The sequence below is a fragment of the Megascapheus bottae genome, unplaced genomic scaffold (genome assembly GCF_031878675.1).
Source record: "Megascapheus bottae isolate mThoBot1 unplaced genomic scaffold, mThoBot2.hap1 H_2, whole genome shotgun sequence".
Lineage (NCBI taxonomy): Eukaryota > Metazoa > Chordata > Mammalia > Rodentia > Geomyidae > Megascapheus > Megascapheus bottae.
Window position 1 is genome coordinate 942,863 of NW_028327859.1, and position 26,218 is coordinate 969,080.

Genomic DNA, 26,218 nt, shown 5'->3' on the forward strand with positions numbered 1-26,218 from the left:
CTGAGGTTGGTTGCCGAATGAATGAATCAAAGAGAAACTGGTTATCCTCTTTGCCCTTTCCCAACTCCCCTGGTGGTGGGTGGATGCAAGGAACCCCCCACCCCCAATCATCTTCTGTGACCATAGACTCTTAAATATGGGCCTGGATTTCTCTCTGTTTCTAGCTTTCTTCCCTGCCCCCTCCCCATTTTGTTCATTAGTTCTTTCGTTCTTTCTTTCTTTTTTTCTTTTTCTTTTTCTTTCCTTTTTTCTTTTTTTATAAAAAGGCCTTAAAGAAAAAAAAAATCTGTGGGAGACGAAAATAGCTCCAGTTGCAAGAGGCCTACAGCACCGGGGAATGCAACTGAGAGACGCGAGTCAGCAAGGGCGAGCCAGGAGCATGAGTGTTTGGCCCTGGGTGGATGTGTCTGGCTGTCTTGCTGCCGATTTTCTGCTTGGGCCCGGTGGGTAGATGGGAAAATGGTTTTCAGGTCGGGAGGTGGGTTGGGTAGATTGAGGGGGTGCGGGTATTTTAGAATCCAAGGAATGGAAAACCTAGCATCCAGTTTGAGGAGGGGGTCTCTTCCTTTCCTGCTCCACTACACCCTCCCATACATTTTTCAAATTTATTTTGCCCAGGCGGGGACTGGCGACAGTCAAAAGGGAGCAGTTGGCACTGAATGTCACCCTGAAGGTAAAATGAAAGACAAAAGATGAACGCATGCTTGCTTTGCTTTTCCAGCGACTGCTGCAGCAGCGGCGGGGTAGCAGCAGGATTTAAAGGGGGGAAAAAATCACACACACACACACACACACACACACACACACACACACCACCACCACCACCACTCACATATTATATACACACCCAGAGGCGTCAATTATGCAAATGCAATAATGCGATCCAATCATGACTGTGCCTGGAATTTATTTTTCTTTCAAAAAAAGAAAACAACTATAGAGCGAGAGAGATTTATTTATTTTTAACAAAAAAAAAAGGAGAGAGAGAAAGAGGGAGAGAGGGAGAGAGAGAGCGAGAGAGAGCGAGAGAGCGAGCCAGAGAGGAACGCATGCAAACAGAAACGTGCACATACCACGTAACCACCCGAGGAGAGCCTGGCAGCCTCTCTCTTCTTCTGCCAAGTTATCATTGAGAAAACAGACAGGCATCATGACGTCCCGGGTCACAGGGAGTGCGGACCGACGCTACCAAGAGAAAAGGGAGGCGCCTCTGCGCTCCGGCTAGCCGCGGGCGCCCCTCTGCCCCTCGCAGCCCGGCTTGGTGAGTGCACAGCCGCTCGGGACGCGGACCCCAGGGGCCAGGCCGGCCCCGAACCTACGGGGGCACAGCAGGGGGCCGTGTCCTTGGCCGAGGAGGGCCGGACAGCACCCCCCTCGCCAGCTAAGGTCGCGGGAGCCCAGTGAAAGGAGGCGTGTGTGAGATTGCAATGTTCCTGCATGAGGAGAGGGGAGGGGTGGGGGGTGGGGGTTGTAGACTTTCATAGCCAAAGAAACCGGCCTGGGCTTCTTGAAAAATCTCTCCCTTCGCCTCCCACCCTCCCTCCGTCCCCCCCCCCCCGCCCCCACCACCACCACGACTCACCTGGTTAACCTGCTGCAGTTCTGACCTGGCCAAGGTAACTGCTCCGAATCCTTATCATCAACATCTGGAGACAGACAGACATTTGCGTCTGGGGCATTCTTTTCTTTGCAGTCCTGGTGAAATCTCTTATTGCTCACTTTCCCCCTCCATCGTCTCTTCCCCCTCCTTCCCCTGCCTCCCCTCCTTCCTTTTCTCCCTTCACTTGCTTACAGGCTGTTTGGAAAAGAAAAAGAAGAAAAAAAAAAAGAAAAGAAAAGAAAAAAAAGCAACCCCTCTCTCGATAACACAATCATAAGTACAGCCAACCGCTGGTAGACTTGGCTGACCATGACCACAAACAAAACCAAAACTAAAAGCAAACCAAAAAACCTGTCAGGTGTATGTGCTAGAGACACTGAGAAATCCTCATCGCAGTTAGATTTGTTCTTTTTCTTCTTCTTTTTTTTTTCCAACACCCTTCCCATCCCCCTTTTCTGGTTTAGAGACTCCCTTGTTTAGTACAGTACTGAAGAGTGAAGCAGAGTTAGGAACAGCTGGCTGGCTGAACTCAGAGGACCCTAGGCCCTGATGCTAGTGGGAGAGGGGTTGGTGCCAGGACAGTCCTGGGTCTCTGTCCTCAGTTTCCTGTCCTGTCCTCTGCCTTTTCCCTCCATCTCCCCAATCCTTTCACCTTCTCCAGAGACTCTTTGAAGTTGCTGAGAGGTCATTGGACCATCTTTCAGTATTTTTAAACCACCTACCAGGTCTGTCCCCTCAAGTCTGTCTGCAGAAAGAGTTACCAGCTCTTCATCCCTTCATCTTCTAACACCTCCTCTCTCCCCAACTTCCTTCTCCCATTGGTAATGGGAAATCAGAGAGAAAGACACAAGAGGGCAAATTTCTCCTCCTCCCTGCCTCTGCCCTTCTTGGAGACTTTTCCCTAGCTGCAGCCATCCCCTCCTCCCCAGTCCTAATGAAAATTCTGGAAGAGTTCAGAAAGGCCCAGAGAACTCACCTGTCCCCTAACCTCACCTTGATGCTGTGGAACAATTATGTATGTGTTTGTTTATTTATTGTACGTGTTTGGGTTATGTTGTGAATCGCCACATGGGTCTGGCTAATCCAAGGAAAGTAGGTTTGCTGTGTTCCTGTTTTAAAGTTAGAACCAGAAGCTGGTGCAGTAAGATTCGTACATGAGAAAGCAAATGATTTGGGCTAAGGAAAGCCAGAGGTCAAGGTTGAAAAGAGCACTCTCGTCATACTCTCCCCCCCTCACCCCCTCCAACAAAAAAGAATGAAAATATATTGTCAGCATATAGATTAAGAGAAGCGAGTTAGGTTTATGTATTGATTTCCCATTACTTTCAAGACTTTCATTCTTAATACTTCAAGTTAAAGTTAAGCAAACTGGAGGATGTTGTGCAATGTGTTTCAGGGCAGCTGAATGACTTGGTCTAGTTTCAGAGAGAGACTTCTTTGTTTTTTTTTCACACTGCCCCCAAACCATTAAATAGAGGAGTGTTTTTTAAATGTCCCAATTCAGAAGCAGCAAGTGAGAGAAAGAGTCAGAAATGTCTCAGAAAGAAGGGAAGGAAATGGATTGGGGAATGTCCTGGGTCGTCCTTGTCATCGTCGTCTTCCTCCTCCTCCTTCTCCTCCTCCTCCTCCTCTTCCTCTTTTCCTCTGTTGTCCAGTAGTTTCAATGTTATCATAATGAGTTAACCAACCTGAGAAACAATTCTGTCCTTATGGGAAAGAGGGAAATTTGAACAATTCTCAAATGTGATCTGAGGGATGGATGGTTGACAGAAAGCCCAGTGAAAACAGATGGAAAATAAAGGGATCTTGATGAGCTTACTTTTCCTTCAAATATGAGAAGAACCAACTACCTAGAGACAGACATAGATAATCTTTCAACTACCTATGTCTGTTAGGCATAGGCTTTATGTTATGTTTCTTAAAGCAGTGCTCATTAACTCTTTAAACTTATGTCATAGAGAATTAAATGTATGTGTGTTGAGAATGGTATCATATTGCATATCAACCTGTTCATTGGTTAGGGAATGAAAATGTGTAAAAAGATACTTTTTTCTTTAACAAATCAAAATCATATTTTAATTTTTATACATGCTATATACAGAAAGGAAAAGTGCTAGTCTTCTTTTTTCCCCCCTTTTTCCTTTTTCTTAAGAGGAATTACTTGGGGAGTTTCTGATGGGGGTGCTTTTAACAAGACAGAACAGGTCAATGGATTGGATTTACATATATGTGCCACTCAGTTTATTCTGTACCCCCCAATTAAAGGATTACCAAAGAGTACCGTGTTTCCATTTCCAACAAAGCAACACCATTTATTACAACAGTACTGCAAATATCCATATTTCATTTTAAGTTCTGAATTTGAATCCACATAGTAATGGCAGTTGGGTAAGGTAAGGTATAAGTAACCATTCGGGCAACTATAGGACTCCACAGACAGGCTGTTAAGAAAAATAGCAGGCACTGTTCTCTGTAACCTTGTTTACAGGGACATTTCAGTTGCAGCAGGATTTTTAGCAAAAGCCCGTCAGAAGAAATGGATTTATTTTTGAAATTGACCCTAAGTAGCATTTTTTCCTGCTTTACAGACAGGTTATACACCTTAGCTAAACACTCAAGGCAAAAGTTTCTTTTTTTGACATCCCATGGCTTTGGCTAATATAGATAACTCCATGGATAAATGTGTCATAGGAAAGGGGATTATTTATGAAGTTCTGTTGTTTATGCATGTGTTGAACAAGTAGTTTTAGTTTCTGTCTTCCTTTTTTAAAAGGACTATTTGATTTTTCAATGGGAAGAGAATCATTTTCGAGGGGTTTATAATATTTTTTTGTAGATGGATTTATGGCATCAACCAGCAATTAAAACTAGATGCAGCTAAGTAAAAGGACATTATGATATAATACAGAAATGTTGCCATTTGTTTCAGAATTGTTACAAAACCTGTTTATAGAAAGATTTTTGAGGGAAATGCCAAAAGCCACATTAATGAAGAAAAACACTGTTGAGATATCTTTGAATAATACATAGGAGATGTAATGGTCAACCACAGGATAAAATTTTTACACAGTATTTTTATGGCTCTAAATCGGCTGCATTGTAAACTAAGCTTACTACTCTATTAAGTCATTATACTTTTCAATTATTTAACACTTCTGGCCAAGCTATCTTCTGTGGTCTTTTTCTATAAACATCAGAAATGATATGTACAATCGTAATTGCTTATTGTTAGTGTGAGGACTTTGCTACCGGATTATTTTTAACTTCTGGGGACAAATGTTATGAAGGTGCAGAAAGGAAAAAGAATGGCATGGAAATAATTTGAGCTCTGTGAACTAGGGATGGCTATTGAAATATACCTAGCACAATCTGAGTGATTCTTGCTAAGAAATCTTGACAGTATCTGCCTTCCAGGTACTGTGCATTTGAAAATACTATCTCTATTTAAATGTAGATCTTCAGTTCTCTCCAGGGAATGGTTGGTGAATACTTCTGAGCCACTGGTACAGAAATTAAAAAAAAACTGAAAATGTCTCCATGAACAATAGAATCTGTCATTTTGAAATAATGATTACCAAGTATCATAATGTTGTGATATTATATTCATGTGAAATATCTTCTTAAAGTCAAAATAATGTCCAAATAATGCTCTTTTGTGCAAAGACATTTTTCTCTTCTTATTTTGTTGCCAACTGGTTAGGGCTGGGAAATAATATGACCTTTCTGCTTTTTATTATTATCTTTAAGTAGTTGTACAAAGGAGTTGACATTCGAAAAAAACAGTTTATGAATATAATATATCTTGATCAATGTCATCCCTTCCAACTTTCTCACCTATCCGTCCTTTACCCATCCTTTCCCTTAGACTTCTAAATTTCCTCAGCTATAGATTGAATTCTTAGGCGCATTATCCCTTTTCTCCTCTTAATTTGCCTATTCTTTTCCCTTTGACTCCACCTTACCCCTTCTAAGTACCTACTTCATGGTGTATGCTTTTGCTGAACATTTGTAAAGAAATGGGGAAACTTAGAGAAAATGATGTTAAGTATCTCAGGCCTAGAGAGACAAAGAATCTATGTTTCCCTATATATGTGGAAGCCACATTTAGCTTGCAAACTCTTAGGTAAATATGTTGGGTAGTATGCAATTGTATACAAATGTATTAATTGAAATAAGGTAGATTCAAGGGAGATCTCAAATAATATAATTCCTTAGAAAGCCAAAATCCATTTGACTTTTCATTGACATCTAGGAGAGCATGTGGGCAAGTGAGACTTCAGAATCACAGCAAAGGTCGGGATAAAGTTCCATGTGCTCTGTTGTTGGCAAGTTGGGATAGGAGGCTATAGGACTCTTCAAGGATCTTTGTTAAGAAAAGTCTGAGATTACTTTGAGCTTAGTTTGTAGTGGTCCTTGGTACGGACTCAATGATAGATCCGAGTAAGGAGAGCCAAATCTTGAAGTGGTGGGCAGGGGAAGGCTTCTTTTTAGAGATTAAGGATTTCATAGTCTTTGTAATACACACTCCTTATAATCTAGTCTCTTAGGTTTGAGAAATTGGAAAAGTCCTTGCAAATCTTTAAGTACAAAGAATGTCATTCTGATACAAATACCTGTGATAATGAAACCATTCCCATGTCTTTGTCACTTAGACAAGGAGATTTCTCTTAGATATTATCTAAGACATTAGATAACCATTAATTTATTCAATCTTGATTATTTCCAGTTATGAAAGGCGACCTGTTTCTTAGCTTTTCTCTTCCACAGTATTGGGTATAAATCCCACCAATCAGTCTCCCTTAGACATGCACACCATCTACAGATATTTAATATTTTTTCTAACATGATACTTGATAATGACTGTAATATTATGGAAGCACTATTGGTTGCTTTCAATTAAGTCTGTATCTCTATTACTATTATGATGAATTTTTTGTTCATTTAGACAAGATAATAATTGTAGTCTCCACTAGAGAGAGTTGAATGTATTTGGAGTCCCTGTGATAAAATGCAGAGCATTGAAGATTCGGAGTTATTTCCTCATGGACACTAACAACTTTTTCAAATGGCATATCTGCTAAAGTAAATAACCTGGATTGTCCTCTAAAAATGAAGCTAATAATGAATGTATTTACTTTTCTTTTTGTATGAAGCAGTTTAGCTTGCCAACTTGAAAAATATATATGTCCTACAGTGATTTTTGAGTGTCTAAAGGATTCAGATTGAGAATGCCAACATGATATGAAGCATAAAAAAATCTATTCTGGTATGGGATAAAGAGCATTTCAAATTATCTGTTACCAGAGTGAGCCATTTAAATGTGGCCTCACTTTAAGATATATTAGATTAATAAGGCTGATTTTATGACTAATATAATTTATGTTCACATGTACCTATTATTTTATTAGCACAATTATAGATGGTGAAGCAAATTTCCATATATGTTAAATACTAACAGGAAGAATAACTAACATTTGTATAGTGAGTTACAGTTTATAATCATACATCATGTATAAACTGTTCTTGGAAAGAATATTTATTACACTTTCTTAAGAAAGCAATCAGTTTTTACAATGTAAACATTATATGAGAAGAGATTCATTTCCCTTCTTTCTTTCTTTTCCTCTTACACTTTTCTTTTTCTTTGTCTTTATTTTCTTCTTTCTTCCTTTAATAGAAAAAATAAGCTAATGACCTTTGTTGGGAGGTACAGAATGTATGTATAACTGCTCAATCGTATACTTCAGTGGAAAGAGATAAAACAAGCAATCCCACATGATTTTGGGAATATATCTTCCGCTTCCCAGTGTTCTTGAGGGAAATGTAAGGTTGCAGAAATCATTTCATGCCCTGTATGATTTCAAACATAAATCAGGAAAATTGTTAGCAAGTTATAGCTCTTCTTAGAGACTGTAGCTATTGTGCTAGAGTAAACACAGGCTATATATTTTTCCAAGTTATTATGTGTGGAGAGAAATCTAAAGTTGTCTATTTAGATGAGCAGTTTCATTCAGTTATTAGAATTTTGTTTTCTAGGTAGTATGAACATTTATTTTCTAAAGGGTGCAAAAATCATACCAGTTGACCCTTTGGGCCAATCACCATCAGAGTTACAAATCTGCTCTTTATATTGAATGTGTATATACGACTGGATGTTGGTCTTTGGCTAAAGGTCAGTCACAGTGCACTTAGGTAGTCCTGGAAGTACAACGTGGGTAGCTCCATAAGAGAACTGTAGTGAACTCTTGGTGCTTCCTTTCTAAAATTCTGGGCATGCCTCGATAGTCTCTTGCTTATTTTGCCCCATGTGATTCTGAATGAAATGATGGGTTGATACTGAGTCAACCAATTAATAAACTCTGTGTATTTATTTCAGTTCTATATACTAATTACTTACATCAGTATGGCCTTCTGCCTTGAAGGGAGATAGTAGCATAGGGGGAGAAGTAAACAAGCTCAAATTGAGTTATTTGATGGAAAAGCTACATGCTGTTCAGACAGTTAAGTTTGCATTCAGATTTTCCTTTGCAGATCAATTATCAGATATTCAAAACACACACTTTTACTACAGAAAACAATCTTAAATGCTGATTACTTTCCTGAGCTACATCATAAAAGCCTGTTGTTACTTACTGGAGTGAAATATTGTATTATCAGTGATGAACGAAATGTAAAGAACAGTTCTATTATGATACAAGTGATAGGCATAGCATAAATGCAGTAAAATGGAACAATAGTTCATCACCAACCTAGAGCAGGAGGACTGATGTTGGAGAAAACGAACACATAACTAGAGGTTGCAAAGATGAGTGCAAACAATTGTACTTTCAAGGTTTTTGTTTGTTTGTTTTGAAATTCAGGATGTTAGCCAGGTGCCTGTGGCTCATGATTATAATCCTAACTGCTTAGAAGGCTGAGATCTGAGGATCATGATTCAGGGCTAACCTCGACAGAAAAGTCCATGAGATTTTTTTTATCTCCAATGAGCTAGCATGAACCCAGAAACTGGAGGTGAGGTTCAAATGGTAGAGCACCTGTTTTCAGTGAAAAAGCTAAGAGCTCAAGGTCGGAATTTAAGCCCCAGTACTGTTACAAACACACCACACTATAAAAATAGATTGTTTTTCTTTCCCATGAACTGATGAAGCAATAGCACCATGGTTCCTTACTACAGTAATGTGGTAAGATTTGGTGTTTGCCCCCCAAATTCATTGAAAGTGATAAAGAAGAAAAACGAAGATGGGAAATTGATTCTATGAAGTCAGTGACTGAGAAGTGAAAGAAAATGTGGAAGGCAGTTAGAGGTAGGAGTGTGTGTGTGTGTGTGTGTGTGTGTGTGTGTGTGTGTGTGTGTGTATCTGAGCAGGGGAGAGAGGGGGTGTTAATTTGACTGAGCTATGGGATGCAAAGCAAAAATCAGAAAAACTCAGAGGAAAAATAGATGTATAAATTCTCCCTGAAGGGAACGTAGACTATGTTATGTGGAAAAGTTTAGAAGTAGGTTTCCAGTTCTCATTCCAATCTCCCTGCTGAGCCATTTACTGCCCGTGTGATTTGGGGAAATTATTTAATTCTCTGAACTTTTCATATCTGTAAACATGTGAAGAAGGAAGTCATGAGCTCTCAAGATGGTTGTGAGAGGGGAGACTGATCCTTGGATATGAAAATACTGATAAACTATGAAGTTATTTAGTTCAACCAGTGGTAAGCAGACTAATGAATCAGTCAGATCTCTGTTCCTACCATGTCTGGTCAGTTTCAGGACAGTTTATTTCACTCTTGAATAGACTTTGGTTGGCCTATATTTTTTTGCTCATGGTTGAAACAAGCACTGTAGTAGGCACATCATACATTATTTAGAGAAAAAATGGGAAGAGGAAACATTGTACAAGAGGGTAGCTGAAGTAGAAGATATTTCTTCATAGGCTTGGTGTGTTTGTATGTGTGTGTCTGTGATATATATATATGTATATATATGATATTTGTAAATATCATATGTGTATATGTATCTATGCATATATGAGATCCAGGAATGAAATCTATTTAGAATCTGTGTAGTCTGCTCTAATTCCCAGGATAATGATCAACAAAACTTTATACTTACATTCCGTTAAGCCTAGAATGTGAATGAAGCGATTACTTGGGCCCAAGATTGAATTTAAATACCAATATGTAATCATTTTTACTCCTTCTCCCAAATCACCAGGTCTCAATGTACAGAGTACATCTAGACAAATAAATAAAATCATAATTGGAAGGTTTAGTCATGAAGAACTGTTGAGAACTTGGGCACACATGATTGTTTTGACATGGTTGAGGACAGAAAGGCCACAAATAACCATCAAATCTTCCCTTATGGATGGTCCTGTCTTCCTCTGAGGGTGATAACAGGTAGTATGGTTGATTCAGATTGAGTTTCTTTTTTTTTTTTTGCCAGTCCTGGTCTTGAGCTCAGGGCCTGAGCACTGTCCTTAGACTTTCTCAAGGCTAGAGCTCTACCACTTGAACCTCAGCACCACTTCCAGCTTTTTTCTATGTATGTGGTACTGAGGAATTGAAACCGGGTCTTTGTGCATGATAGGCAAGCACTCTACCAGTAGGCCGAACTCCCGGCCTGAGTTTCTTTTTAATATAGGAAAATGTACTTAATTTCTAATCCATGTAACTTCGTAGTAGATCTGCTAGTGAATACAAAGTGATTTCAAAATTCTATGCAACCTTACCTTTAAGTACATACATGCACATGAAATTTATGGGATGACAATTCAGAGTACTGAGCATATAAAGTTTTTGCTTAGGTTTGGTGAGCTGTTTTCTTAAAAATGACATATGTATAGAATTATGCAAACTAAATTTTGTGTAGCTAATCCTATAGATACTTTAAACAGGGCTTGTAAGAATCAGAGAACTTGGTTTGATATTCACCATCATTGTTCCTGAGCAACAGTGTGGCTGAAATGTGCTGTGAAGATTTTGCAGTTTACCAGGTGCCCAACCAGCTCCTGGATTGCTCTTAGATGAGGAAGAGAGCAAGGCCCTGAGTCTCTGACACAATTCACCGTGGCCTAAGAAAAATGGACAAGAATGAATAAAAATCCCATCCAAGGGACCATCATTTAGACTTGTCTTAGAGGCAGAGAAGGAGGGAAGAACAGTCAAACAATAGCTTGTATTAACTTCATTACCATAGTTAGCATATCCATCCTCAGACTCTTATCTCTCATCTTTCCTTCCCATTTCACTCCTGGAAATAGCAGGGTGTTGCAGTATTCTTTTTTTTTTTTTTTCCATCTTAAGGATGATACACAGAAAGCGATTTTCCTGCTGGCCAGAATTTCCATGCTCTTCACTGTGTGTCTCCTGACTCTAGGTATCCTATCAGCTCACTAAGTGATTGAGTTTCTTGGAGTAAAATCTAGTCAGCCCTGACCAATGGTCATTATCAAACTCCATCCCTGAACTGGAAGGCCTACTGCAGATTTGGGGACAACATGACCCCGTAGTATCTGAAGTTGCCCTTGCTTTACTTCTAAGGAGCATCAGAGGAACCAGCATAGGAAGATTTCTGAGAGAAGCAGGGAGGTACACTTCCCCTACATAGAGTCATTGCTCACCTTTGGCTAACACATAGTAGAGCAGGGAAGGAAAGACAATCTACCTTTAAGAGAGGCAAATCCAGGGAATGGCTTCTGCTTTTGCCCAAGTGTAGCTGCTGACCGCGTTTGGTTTCCCTGGGGGCACTGCGCTACCATCCTGCTATGAAGGCTGGTTGATGAGGAGACAGACTTTCCATACTTCTCCCTGACCTGTGGTAAGTCTGCTGTGCTGAATTGTGTGAAGTTGTCAAAGGTTGCTCTGCTCTCCAGTACTTGGCACCAGCCCCGCTGAAATGTGATGCCATTGGTTTTCAGTAAAGATTCCTTTCTGCAGGGCTGCAAACACAGATCAGCTGCTACCGTGTCTATACAACCAGGGAGCAAATCAACCAGCACATTTCAAGCAACCTTTTTAACCCTGAGACTTTCCAAGATCTTCTCTTCACACAGGAAGTTTCTCTCTTCTCTGTTGTCAGATTTAGCACTGAGCTCTTGTCATCAGATCTGAGCTAGGCTCCCTGCTGCACAGTATAGAGAGGCTTCCTTAAGACATTTGTCCTTGAAACTGCACCAAACTCTTGGAAGAACCCAGAACGTGTAAGTATGTGTGATTTGGAGGCAGCAAATAGTAGAGGGCAAACCTGCAATGAAGCAGTAGACAATATCCGATTAGCAGTGCAGGAGAGATTTTTTTCCTGATGTTATGTTACATTCATTTTCAATTCGTTCTGAGGAAACAAATCAATTCTAGCTTCTGATACAGTGACTTTGCAGTAGACGGGGTTGTAATATGTGAGCTTTAACTATTTGTTGTTCTCAGTGAGCATTTAAATGTGACTTGTGGGACAATGGTGGTGGACTTTCAACTGTAAAACTTCTACGATTTTATTAAAAATGATCATTGTTGGTCATGTCCATCTTGAGAAACAAGTTAGATTGGTTTTTTTTTGGTGAGGGGATTGGAATTTTCTTTCTAAAATTAACTCTCTCTAAATTCACGGACAATAGAATGAGTTTGTTACTGCGCTTGCTCTCCATAAAGCATATTTAGTTTGCAGTTTTAATTTACTCATGAAGAACATTCCTCTGAGATTTTGTCTTAATTGAATCCTACTTGGTTCTGTGTGTGCGTGTGTGTGTGTGTGTGTGTGTGTGTGTGTGTGTGTGTGTGTGTGTGTGTGTGTGATGTTTTACTGTTGTGTGTGTATCCGTTTAAGTTACTTTGCTGGGGACTGCGGTCTGGTTGAACCTGTGTTTAGAATTTTAAGCCCAGTTAGGTGAAATCAGTGCTCTGAGAATTTTTTTTTGGGGGGGGGGGTAAGATTTTGTTTGTTAACGGTGGTTGTATTACCTCTGAAAGCCTTTGAAAGACACAATATGAACGGCTCTCATTTGTAGACCCCAGACTAAAACAATCTGAGGCTCTAAGTTGAATGTCCACTTCTGTAACTCCAACCAGTAAAAGCCTGTGCCCCCTTCCTATCAATTTTTAATATGCAACAATACTTATGTTTATAAGATTAATTTCTCTCAGATTAGTCTGATTGATAGCTGGATTGTGGTTTCTTAAGAGCTTGCTCCCTGAAACCCACAGCAGACCTGCATTCCATTTAACTAGTGAATGTAAAAACGGGTAACCATGGATTCAGCCACTAACTGCCAGTGAAATGACTTGTTGTAAACAATACAAATGAGCCAGGAGAGCAGAGGCAACCAGACATGAAATGATTTTAATAGAAATTACGGTAAAAGGTCATGTGATTTGGTATCCGCTTCTGTTCAGTTTTAAAGGGAAAGTCTTTCTTTTCTCCCTCCCTCCTCCTTTACCCCCCCCCCTTACCTATTTCCAACTAACCCAAGTAGATATCACACCAAACTTGACAGGCAGGTTCCATGCTGTGTTTGTGTGAAGGATGGCCTATGTCATTCTGAGCAAAGTGTGGCCGACTTGTGGATTTTCACTGACTGGTAAGTACCTTTATTTTAGAAATTAAAAAAAAAGAAATGTGAGTAGTGCAGTGCTTTTTTGTTTATTTATTATTATTTTTTTAATGGAAGTCATGTTAACTGCATACCAGGAGTTCTCAAGCCTAAACATAAGAGAATCATTTTCTTTTCAATGGTCTAGTGGTCCTTTTAACTCCCTTCCCGGGTTTCGAGATTCATTTATAACCTTGGTCTTTCTGAATACAGTTATTTGCTTTAGGAACAACTTCTGCAATATGGTAATGAGCACACACAGATACAGTGGGAAGTGCTGTGTCTCATGGCAGGCTGTTCTGACCTTTTCTGGGGGTCTCCCAAGGACTGGATCTTAGAGTCATATTTTTATTACTCTGGTAGGACACACAGGTTTCTATATGTGAGAATGCTTGTAGTCAGACATTTGTTTTCAACCATGAAAAATGAACAAAGTGCTAATGTTAGGTGCTGTCCTCATGGTTTGTTTGATGAATCATTATCAGCTGTGCTACAAAATAAGATGTTGGGAGGTTGGGATAAGAGGTCGGGGAGCCACTTAGAAGCACAAGTTATAACTTTGCTAAATTTGGAGAATGGGCCTGGTTGGACAAGATGCAGGAATGAGGAGGCTCTGTCATGGCGTCCAATTAAGCACCGACATTATAAACAAAGGCCTCTGTCTAAGTGTGTTGTATCTTCAGGTGAAGCAGACCTGAGCTGGGGTTTGGGCTGGCATATTTTTTTAGGTATAAATCATCATATTATTAAGGAATAAAGATAGATACCATTACTAAGATAGAACCAATCAGCATATGCAAGAATCACGAGAGTTATAATTTAGAGCTCTCCAACTCCTCCCTATGTATGTATACTTTCTATAGCAAATTCTTGCTTAGATCCATAAATGACAAGGGCTCACATCATCTCTTTTTCTCCATTTTATTACATATATTAATTGCATACTTTAATATTTCCATACTTGAAAATAACATCCTTTATGCAATTCACCCTTTTTTTCACTCTTATCTTCTTTCTCACTGTTAACAATGTCAATGGGACTCTTTATTTTCATACATGTGTATGAACAACTTTGTTCATATTTACTTACCCCTTTCTCCTTCAACCTAGTATCTGTATTTAAAATTAGAGTGAAACATTCTTCAGAGTGTCATGGTTAAGTCATTGGTTTTATGTATGTATCATGTACTAATATTTCCTATGCTTGCAAAAAAACAAAAGATGGAACTTTTGTAGTGAATGTTGGAAGAAGGACAGGTTCAAATGCATGTTGGAAACACCAAGCCAAACTGAGGTTTGTGGTAACTTATGATTAGAAATAAGGTTTCTCCTTTTCTTTCATCTGAGTTCCCAAGTGGAAGGGCAGTGCTATAAGTGTCTGCCACAGGGTAGTTAGAAAGAGACTATAGGGGCTGGGAGTTTGGCCTGGTGGTAGAGTGCTTGTCTAGCATGAAGTCCTGGGTTTGATTCCTTGGTACCACATACATAGGAAAAAGCCAGAAGTGGTGCTGAGGCTCAAGTGGTAGAGCTCTAGCCTCGAGAAAACCCAAGGACAGTGCTCAGGCTCTGAGCTCAAGCCCAGGACAGGCAAAATCAATCAATCAATAAATAAAATAAAAAAGATATAAAGAAAAGAGGAAGAGACTATAGAACCAGTCATTACAGGTGCCCTCCTTTCACTCTTGACCAAACAATTGAATTCATCTTTCTGACCTTTCCAGTCCACATCTATAGAGGTCAATGGGTGATTCAACGGTTTAATTTTTGATACCTTATAGAGTATTTAGCAACAACTCATACACAGTAAGAGCTCAGTAATCTGCCCCTAGTTTCACTGGATTGTTTTTTGTTTGTTTTGGGCTTGAACTCAGAGATTTGTGTTGTCACTCAGGTTTATTGCATATGGCCAGTGTATAATCACTTGAACCAGCATTCCAACTTCCAACTTTTTGTGGTTAACTGGAGGCTCATGGTTTATCCATAGGGGCTGGGTCCAGATCTCCATCCTCAGATATTAAACTCCCGATCATTGTTATTTTTTGATAGAAAAAAAAACTATATAGTTAATCAGAACTCTGTTCTGTATGCTGGGCAGAGAAAGACACTTCTAACACCACAGTTTGGTCCCTTCCTAGTGACAGTAGTACTGTTGCAGCAATGTGTCATCATTTGGGGAGATGGTGTTTCAGTTTTTTATAGCATAACATAATAACATAATAGCATTTTATATAAAATTTTATCAAAAGTTGAAAGCAATATCATACATAAATTTTCATTTTCTTGTAATTTATTTAGGGAAAACAATTTTTTAAAAGACTTTCTGATGGTGGGTCTTAAGGCTCCATGTCTAATTTATGCATGTGCCTATTGCTAGAGTTTTAGGCAGAAGGGCATTTACACAATATAAGCCTAGAAGCTTAAATGGTTTGCCTCAATATCTCAAAAGTGCTGTGTGTGTGTGTGCACACATGTGTGCACGCCCAACCTCTCAGTTGCTAGCAACTTCCCCCTCCCCCTCTCCCCCCTCTGCACTGGTTATTTTATTTATCTAGTTATTTTTGGGAGGCTCATGCAGCTTGAACTCTGGCCTGGGCCCTGTCCCTGAGTTCTTCAACTCAAGGCTACTGCCCTGCCCCTGAGCCACAGCCCCAATTCCGGGTTTCTAGAGATTAATTGGAGATAACAGTCTCTCGGCTGGCTTTGTATTGCCCAGGCTGGCTTTGAACCTTGATCCTCAGATCTCAGCCTCCTGAGTAGCTAGGATTTACAGGTATGAGCCACCATGCCCAGTGTTGCTGGTCATTTTTTTTTTTTTGAGATAGGTTCTTCTTTCTTACCAAAGCCATGCCTGGGAGCAATTTACCTATGCTATACTTCCCACCATCATGTGTCACTGTCCCCAGCTCTAGGTTGAGAAGGAATCATGTGAATCTTTTGGCCCCGGTTGGCCTTAATCAAGTTCTTCCCATTCTTAACTTACTAAGTAATAAGATTACAGGCATGCCTATGCCCCCCTCCACCAGCTTCAAGGCTAATCTTACATTAATGAGCATAATATGTGACTAGTAAACAAAGGCATACAGATTATTTGCCAACAAAAGATACACTGCAGCAGGTTGGGAGACTGAGAGCTGAGGATCATGATTCAAAGCCAGCCTAGGCACTAAAGAACATCAGACTCTTATCTCCAATTAACCACTAGAAAATAGGAAGTGGGGCTGTGGCTCCAGGGGTAGGGTGGTAGCCTTGAGCTGAAGAGCTCAGGAACAGGACCCATGCCCAGAGTTCAAGCCCCATGACCAACAACAACAGAAAAAAAAAAGAAAAGGTACATTGCTTGGGAAGACTGTGCACAAAAATATAAAAGCTTAATTTCTTCCATCATCTCTCCGCCAATCCTTTTACTTTTTATTTCTTCTGTTCATCTGTTTCTTCTCTCCCCCAATTCTATATTCTTTCAATTCCATTACAGTTTAGTTTTTTTCTTTTCTTTTCTGAATCAGAGGACTCAGGGAAGAGAAAAGGAGGAACAGGAGACTACAGCTTTTTGATGCCAGCTCTGGTTTTATAAATGGAAACTTTTAAGAGGAGTCAGAAAAATCTGTTTTTCTTTCTCCTGCTATTGAACTGGAGAGCCACATCTGAAGTGACCTGCAGACCCCAGGGAAGTCTTGCTCAGTAACTATTTGTTGATTCATTGATTAAACGGCATGGAGAGAAGGGGCATCGAGCAGGGAGATTCCCTTAGTAGTGAAAGCTTTGAAACTCCAAGCTTCGGTCAGTATACAGTAGGAGGGCTTCTACATGACCTTCCAATAACTAATCTCCTTTAAGAACTAAATCAAAGCAGCTAAGGGATTTTTGTCAGATGGATTTTGTCTACAGTCTGGTTTTTGGCAGTTGTATGTAGAAAGCAATACATTCTTCACAAGAATATGAACTTCTGTAATTTTTTCCCCCTGAAAGGAATGAAGACCAGGCGCCAATAGAGATCTCTAGAGAGGGACTTTTGTTTATCCATGGTACTGTCCAGCCAGGGACAGCTGCAAGATGGATGCCTTTCTCACACTTTGCAGCCAACCTTTTCCCTAACCACTTTTGTCTGATGCATGGACACCATAGCATGGACCCTTTCCAGAGTCCCCTCTTCCCAGAGTAGAGAAGAAAAATCCCTGTGATTAGAGCTGATGCCATGTGAATGACAATTGGTGTCCATGCCATAGGCTATAGAATGCTAGAGCTGGAACTTTTTCATATTAACACTTAGATAAGGTCCCCAAGGTCATACAAACTGTGAGTTGAAAAGTCAAAACTAGACTTTTGTATTTCTGATACCAAAGATTGCTATTATTATTATTATTGTTATTACTACTACTACTACTACTATTGGAGATACCTGCCTTATAGTGGAATAGACTTCTGAGGAAAGAACTTACCTCATGGGAGGAAAAATAATTTTGGAAAGAATGACTACCTTAAAGATGCTCAAAAGAATTGTATATGCTTGGCTCAAATTCCAAAGCAGTTCAATGACCCATGGGAAAAAATACTTAACCATTCCAGCCCGTAGTTTGCTTTGTTGTGAAATTGTGTGTCGGAGTTTTTAGCACTCTTTGCCTCCTGACCAGCAGGAAGGGCAAAGAGAACACGCCCCGACTAAGACGAGACCAAGACCGAGAAAGGATAGGGCCAGCTGGCCGCCTTCACCTAGCCCTCCCTTCTCCAGAGGGAAGACACAGACGCGCCAGGAAGAATGTCACAGCAGACTAGTTTAATGGGAAGATACCAGGAGCTAAAGTAAGAAGCAGGATTGTTTATTAACATAAAAGTAGGTAGGTGGGGTCAGAGAGGGCGGTGGGGCCAATCCATGGGGTCGAGGTAACCTTATTTTACACACAAACCATAGCCAAACCTCCCAACCAGGAGACAGGCAGGTTGGATCTCCAAAACCAGGAAGTGAGCACTGGGCCATGAGGTAGGCCTTTTACCCTTGATGTGACGTGCCCCACAATTGTGGTTAAAATATCTGTGATGCCTACAGTTTAGGTTTGTTTCAAGGATTAAATAAGATTATATATGTTAAGTGCCTAATCCAGGTCTTGACTCAAGTTGGGTATCAGAAAATATTGTAAATCCTCTTTCCTTTTCACAATTGGCAGGGGCATTGTTCATGGGAGAGTTATAAGAAAAAGGCCTTAGGTATCCATCTGGAATTGTGTAGCTCAGTGGCTTCCAATATTTCCTTCTGTTGTCACACATACAGAAGATGTATGCGAAGAGTTACCATATGCTTGGCAGAATGTTATCAATGAGTTGTAGTGTGGTGGTGGTAATGGTACTGGTGGTGGTGGTGGTAATGATATTTGTGGTGGTGGTGGTGGTGGTGACAGATGCTCATGCTGATGCATGATGTGAATATACATTCTAGCCAGAATTATAACGGATCTTCAAACCTGACCCAGATTGACTGCTTCTTTCCCTCCACCAGGGAAGAAATGTGAAGGTTAGAGTGAGAGTGATGCCATCAGAAGTACAACTGTGCTCAGTTAAATTAGAAGAAAGTTGTCAGTAGACACCATAACTATATCACTGAAAAAAATTACCATTAGCATTGCAACTGGTCTAGAAGATGCCATTTTTTTCTGGAGGAATATGATTCTTGAAGATCCTTCTATATCATAGCTCTGGAACTAGATTCTGTGTCAACTTTCTGTAGTGATAGAGCCACTTTCACTCTCCATTCCCCACCCCCCTTAAATTGGTGTAATAATGGTAGGTCCTGCATAAGATTGTGGTGAGGATTAAAAGAGATCACACAGCAAAATGTTAGGAAGAATATCTGATACACGTTATGAGCTGGGTAAAAGCTAATAACTAGTAGTGTTTTTTTGTCCTAAAGTTACTTATAATTCTCCTCCAAAATTTCCAGTATTAAACTAGTCACAATGTCATTCATACATAAAACCAGCTTTTAGTTTTAACAAAATAGCAGCTGTTTTTATTGTATGAGTTAGTATTAAAATAGGCACTGTGCCATGTGATCTATACAGTTATTTCATTGATGCAATTCTGTCATCACTCTTATTCCTAGAAAATTTCACCTGCCCTTATCTTATAAATGACAAATAGCCTTCAAGATGTGATGAAATTTGCCTAAGTCCACATAGCTAAGTCCACATGTTGGAGGCAACTCTTCCCTATGCACATGCATCCTCTCAGTCAGTTGGAGACAATTTGTAGTGTTTATTAGAATAGTTGACTCTCTGGAGTGAAAGCTGAGAGCAAAGAGGAAGAAGAAATGTGTTGGGCGGGGGTAGGAGGTTTACCTTCACCTTCAAGCAGTTCTGAAAGCAGATCTGGTAGCATCTTCATCCTCATTTACATTTAGTCAGCTTGAATAGCCCAACTAGGAATGATGGATTTGAGCTTTTCATGATGGTAGCTTTGTCTTTATATCCAGTACATAGTGTGATAGCTCTTGGGTGTTGGAAATGTCTTTGGACATTGAAGTGTTGCATGGAAGTAAGGAGAGCAACACAAATGGAGTATACCAAGGGATAGTTTACTTCTGGTGCTACTGTCAAGAAGCCAAGTGTTCAAGCATGCTTAGCAAGAAGACAAGGTAGGTTTTATCCTCAATGTATGTTTCAGTCCTTTGTTCTGATAGATCAGAAATTAGGTTAACAATGTAACACAATTGGCTAGTTTGGAAGGTGTTCACGCTTATCTCAGGAATCAACCTAAACCAGGACAACTGGCCAAAGCAGGAATTTGTCAGAAAAACATTTCTTACTCAGCTGGTATTCTACCACTTGAGCCATGTCCTTACCCTTTACATAAACAATTCTTGGAAGAGGATGTGGCACAACTGAAACAGCTTCTTGTAAGATGGCAGCTATCCTTTAAATGGTGGTGCTGTGTCAAGCAGCCACTTTGACAGCAAAGATTCCGACTCCTACAGTATTTCATGCGAATCTATAGAAAAGAAAGTGATATAAACACAGAGAAAAGAGTGCAGAGGAAAATAAAAGCATGTAGAACCAGTGACAAGAGGATAAATAATACAACAATCTTTATCCTTTATCAGATATCAATATTGCAGACTTTCAAGTCCTGTTGTACTTTTATAGCCCAGGCATGGATTAGATCTATATCTATAAAGTGGATCAACTGTACAGTACAATTTAATCCTCTTAATTTAAAAATAGCTTTTAATTATATAATTGATATTAAGAAAGTTCTTGAGACTACTCCCAGTTACATTTTTCTTTGAATTTACAGATTATGAAACTGAACTATACTTTCCCACATAGTTTTCCTGTGATTCTAGGAAGATATAACAATCATTAAAGCTGTTTTTTTTTCTTTTACAAATTGACACCCCCCCAAAAAAGAATTTTCTGTTTACTGTGGCAGTCTTTTCTAATTAGTGTGATTTTCACCTAATCAACTTCTAAGAACAAGGTACATGTGGATGGAGGAGAATCACACCTGCATGTATCAGGAAGGGACATGCTGAGAGATGAAGAGATGAAATAGAAGGGTGTTCCTTTTCTCCACTGTTCTATTGTTTTCAAATGTGGAATGCTATCCCTTGGTCTTTAAGGTCTAGAAGGGCTATGGCTTGCAATGTGATATGTTTCATGGGCTCTAAGCTAGGCATGGGGGAGAGTTGCGAGACTCTAGGATAGGCAATGGAAAAGACCCTGTGTCATCTTGTGTTGTAGCTGCCTGGGGTCTAGGAGAAGGTATGGCATTTTCCCCAGATGGTTGCTGCTGGATCCCACAATGTAGCTGTCACTCTGAGGAGCAGATGGAGTTCCCTTCAGATTCATACTTCTCACAGTGCATGCTTGTTTTGTTGGGGTAGGTATAGGGGACCAGGAATAGGAATGATATATCAAACTTGGGTGAGAAATAAGACGTGGTAAGAAGCAGTCCCAAAAGTAAAAGAAAAATCATTGTACTTTTCAAGGTCAATGTCAAGGTCAGATGACTTTTTTCAGCCAGTTTAAATATCATCACTGAAATGAGACTATGAGTCAAAGGTACTAAAGCTCTTCTGAGTAAACAATTGGAAGTTACCAGTCTTGGTGTTTAGACTTTTGGAGGCGGAGAGATAGATTGAATAAAAGAAAAGGTGATGAGAATTTCCTTTTCCCTTTTGATGATCATAGAATCATGTGAGTAAAGTGGGATAAGGTTGATCCAATCATTGTTTTCTTGCTGTTGTTTCTGAAATAACATGTAAAATAGCTTCCTTTTAATAACCCATGTGTTGTGAAAGTTTAGGAAGTCACAAATTTTCACACTTCTTTTATAGCTGAGTTAGCAAAAGCAAGATTAGGTATCTTAGGTGTCTTGTTCACAATAGCCAAACTGTGTGTGTGTGTGTGTGTGTGTGTGTGCGCGCGTGTACGTATGTGAAAAAGAGACAGAGAGACAAAGATAGAGAGCAAATACTAGAAATGAGGTTTTATACTACTTAGTTCCAGGTTATTTTCCACCTCTTAGAAACTCCAATCATGGGAAGAGAGTTCATAGAGCTTTGAACTGTAGATAGAATATGAAAGAAACTGGAAAAGGGAAAATGCCCCTGAGATGCTCAACAATAACAACAGCGACAACAATAACAACAATAAATGCTTGTGAGGTCATTTCTCATGTTGAGTATGGTCTTCAAGGCTCTAAGGTGGTGCAAAGGTTATATCTTTGTCTTTAATTGAAAACTGAAGGCAAGAGGGTAGGGGAAAGAGCCAGAGGAGAGAGTCAGAAAAAGGCTCTATGCCCAGTGTGCAGTGTTGTGCTCCTCTCAAATCTCTGTTTCTGAAGTCACACAGTAGAGTAGGGATACCCCTTTGTCTCAGGAGATGCACTTGAGGTAGCTTCAAGCACAAAGGGAAATGGCCTTGTACGTGTAAGTTTCTCCCACGTGTATGTGTAAGTTTCTCTCACATGTACAGTTTCTCCCACTTTACCAGATAATAGGAAAATAGTCTCAATCTATAGCATCATGTTGGAAAGGGAAGGGACAGCTAAATGAAATCCAGTGTTTGTAAACATGGTGCAGAATTCTTTCATTAAATTAACTAATATCCTTACAGGGAAAATATCTGGTCTAATACTTAATTGAAATTTGTTTGCCTTTTCTTTCTCTACTCTTTATTGTGGTTTGGAATAAAATTTTCTTAGTCATGTGGCTGTTAGAAGGGGAAGTGAGTGTGTCTTCTCTGTCCTATGAGCTTTATTTTATTAATATCCAGTGAATAAGGTCGTAGGACAATAGTGTATTAAGATGGATTTCTTGACTTGGCTTAATTCGAAGATTATAACAAGGCTCAGAGATCTTCAGGTTGATCTGCCATAGCCAGCATTAGACTATAGATTACCAGTACAAAGTGCATCCAAGCTATTCCTGATGCCTCAAAAGTACTGTATTGTTACTGGTAGACTGGATGACCTGGTGTCACAGAGGTGTCAACTCTTTGTTTTCAAGCCACCATTAACCAGCAACAGCTATCTCATAATACTTCAACTTTACTTTTATAGTGTCCAACCACTGGTTATCATGTACACTACACATACATTCAGACTTGCAAACATATAACAGGCTTGCTCTGTATTTTCCTCCACTGGATTACTTAATAACCAACTTAATCTTTAGTCAAGTTTCACTTTAATACCCCTAGAAATTAGAGTGAAATATTGCCTTCACTCATTTGCTATGTTTCACAGGCACAGGAGAGGTAAAAGATAAAGTATCAATTCTTATGGATCTCATAGTTCCAAGCTTTTAAGACTGTATTATAGAAACTTTGTAATTATTGTGGGTAATCTTGCAGAAAATTAAATGTTGAGTTTGCATATGTGAAGAAGTTTGGGCTACTTTGCTCACCGTATCTTGTTAGTGCTCAGCCTCTCCCTGTCAGGCTTTGGTTTCACTCTGCTGCTAGTGAAATGCTGTTTGTGGAATAAGTGAAATCCGTGGCATAAAATCGTTTTGATGTGTTTTTAGGGTGCTTGATGTATGGTTCAGTGGTTCCTTTCAAGATGAGCCCAGACCCAGTTCTCAGCTACAGGTAATTGATCCCCCAAGCAACCTTTATTTTGGCAAAATCTGGACACATTTTAGTTTATTGCCAAGAAGAAAATCCTGCTGGTTTTCTAGTGAGTGGAGCACAGAGAAGCTACTAAACAAGGCAACCTTCCCTCCCCTCCAGTCAACAAGGAAGTACTGTTAAAATATCAGCAGTGTCAACATTAGGAAGTTTCTCTCTAGACAAAAAGGTAAAGGACAAAGTGAGTGGCTTAAGTACTTTCCTGATTTATCTATCTATTTTTGCAATTGACTAGTTTTATGATTAAGAATTTCCCTTATGTCTCCGAGGAGTCAATCTAGAAAGAGGCCATGTACCACACATGTTTATACAGATAGTAAAAATATAGCCAATGTGTTGTAAATACATGAACAGCTCATAGCAAGCAGTGCCACAGCCATTTCCACAGCTACGACTTTAGCCAGAGCTTGTTGTATACACAAGACAGGGCCCCAAAGCAGGTCCTGGTATCAATTTAGTGAAGCCTTCCAGCAATTTCACTGGGGGAGAGGGGTGAATATAATAACTTCACCCACAGATTCTGAAGCCATGTGGGAATATAAGGAGTTCCTGGTTGGAAATGTGAGGGTCAAGAGACTGACAACAGATGATCTAGAAAGAGGTTGGCTTTAGTTTTCTAAATGCCCCTGGTGGCTCAAGCTATCATTCAATGGTGGTAATTGTGCACAAGTGTTTCTCTGGGAAACCAGAATTGCCCTCATAAAGTAGGTTTATACTTGCTTCTAGAGGAAGGAGAAAAAAAAGGAACCAAGATTGTGTGTTACACAAGCCAGTTCTGCACCTGGGCCAATGCCCACTTGTCTTACCCTCTCCAACACCTGTTCTTGATGAAACTGGTCTTCAGGTTGTGGGTAAATGACAGAGAGTAAGGATCCAAAACAGCCCTAGCCTTGTCCACACACAATGCCTTTTCCTCCTGTGGCTCTCACCTTCCATTTGACTGTCCTCTGAGTCCTATTCCATAGTGACAAGGGCCTCCTTCTTCAAATGCCATCAACCGGGTGAGTCTGAACCACAGATGTTTAGTAAAAATATAAGAGAAAATTCTCAAAGCGGGCCTCATGGGAGATGCTCCATCGATACATTTCACTGTGGATTTTCCCCTGGAAATGTCAGGTTCAAAGTCTTATTCCCAGTGGGGATTTCTGTAGGAACTGGGAAGTTAGCTAAATTCTCTGCTTTCATATCTTCTTAGGGTTTGGGGGGGTGGGGTCTAGGGAATAAGATTTGTCATAGCTAGACATCTTATCTTTGCCCACACAGTTTTCTGTATTAGACCTAAATTTCCATAAAAAAAAACTGGAAAGGAAAACATTGCAAATCACTAGAAATATATCAGCATTGTGAGCAGCAGAATTTATAGGGCACTAATGGATATCCAATGCTATTTATCTTTCTAGTAGCAGTTCAAACACCTCTGCCTTTTTCCTAACATAAAAGGGCTTTCTGTCAAAGAGTTGTAGAATCCCCGAAACCAGTACTCGACTTGAGGGAAGTGGCATTCTGTTCTTTGTTTTCTTTGTGATATGTACAGGGGTTGTTGAGGGTATTCCTTGCTCCAGTTTTTCTTTTTTTTTTCTTTTTTCTTTCTTTTTCTTTTCCTCCTTCCTCATTCAGGCTTGTGGTATTTGTGTAGAGCCTTGCATAAATGGGCTCAGGCACGGAGTGAGAGAGAAAAGGCCCAGGTCACATGTTTTCTATCCTGTTTGGATTAAAACATTTATTCATAATGGGTTTTCTCTGTGCCTAAACGCTGGTACATTCGTGCAGTTTATGTAGTCTATTTTGTTCATCAAGTTCAAATACAATTTGCAAGGCATACCCATGCATTGAGAAAGACTTCTAGTGTTTTGTACATATTAACTCAGCCCTACACAGTCTCTTGGCTTCCATCACTTTTGTTTCCTATGGAGGAAAGGTCTGGAATGCAGGTGAATTTTCCCAAATCAGGAAGGACTGCACCGACTTTGAGATATCTCCCCCTGTGGCTGCCAGTTGGTAGAGAGAGACCTGTGTGCTGCATCTGGCTAGCTCATGACCTTGGCGCAGATTGTTTTGACATTGATCAGCCTTACTCTTCAAAATGAAAGGATTAAAAAGAATACCAATATAGAATAGAGGTATGGTGTGAAAAATAAGTGAAGGTAAATACAAAGCAAAGAAAGATTTAGTGACTGGCTTGCAAGTGCATACAGACACTTGTGTTAGTATTTTCTCTAAAATAAAATCTAGTCTGCATATTCAAATCTTAGAATTAGAATTACCGTTGCATTCAGTAAACTTCAGAAAAAGCAGAAAGTAAAATCCAAGTCTTTCTGTCAGTCTTTTGAATAAGGCTCTGGAAGTGGTATCCCATTTTATTTGTTTGTTGTGCTGGTTGGGATGAGGCTTGAACTCCAGGTCTCATGCTCTTGATTAGCTCTTTTGCTCAAGGCTGGTGCTCTACCACTTGAGCCCCACCTCCCTCTCTGGCTCATTGGTAAGTTAGCTGGTTATTAAAAGTCTCTTGGCTAGTTTTGAACTGTGATTCTCAGATCTCAGCCTCCAGAGTAGCTAAGATTACCAGCAGGGGTCCTCACACCTGGTATCATTATGAATGCTACATGCATGTAAGTATACATGTATGTATATAAGTGTATGCATGCATAGTATATATAGATACATGTTTATATGGATATGTGTATATTTACTGAAGCACTTCTGATAACTTATATTTGTATATACTCCAGAGAATGGCTTCTGAGATAGCTGGTCATCTTTCCTTCCCCAGCATGCTTTTCGCCTTCAATAGTTGAACTAAGTTCCTGGAATGTTCGCTTTTCACCTGGAAGGGTTTTATTTACTCCACTGAAATCTAACTACGAGCCTCTTCCCTCTACCCTAGCTCACACCCCATGCATTTTATGGTGGGTCGTACAAAATTG

At 39.8% G+C, this 26,218-nt stretch overlaps 1 protein-coding gene across 1 annotated transcript in view; it reads left to right on the forward strand.

The window, feature by feature from the left end:
• The first annotated feature begins 281 nt into the window (after positions 1–281).
• The window catches only part of LOC150038951 (estrogen-related receptor gamma), a 540,901-nt gene continuing 514,964 nt past the window's right edge, over positions 282–26,218 (forward strand). Inside the window, exon 1 of the mRNA XM_090328186.1 lies at positions 282–1,261. The gene's annotated coding sequence lies outside the window, so the exon portion shown is untranslated. The remainder of the gene's footprint in view (positions 1,262–26,218) is intronic.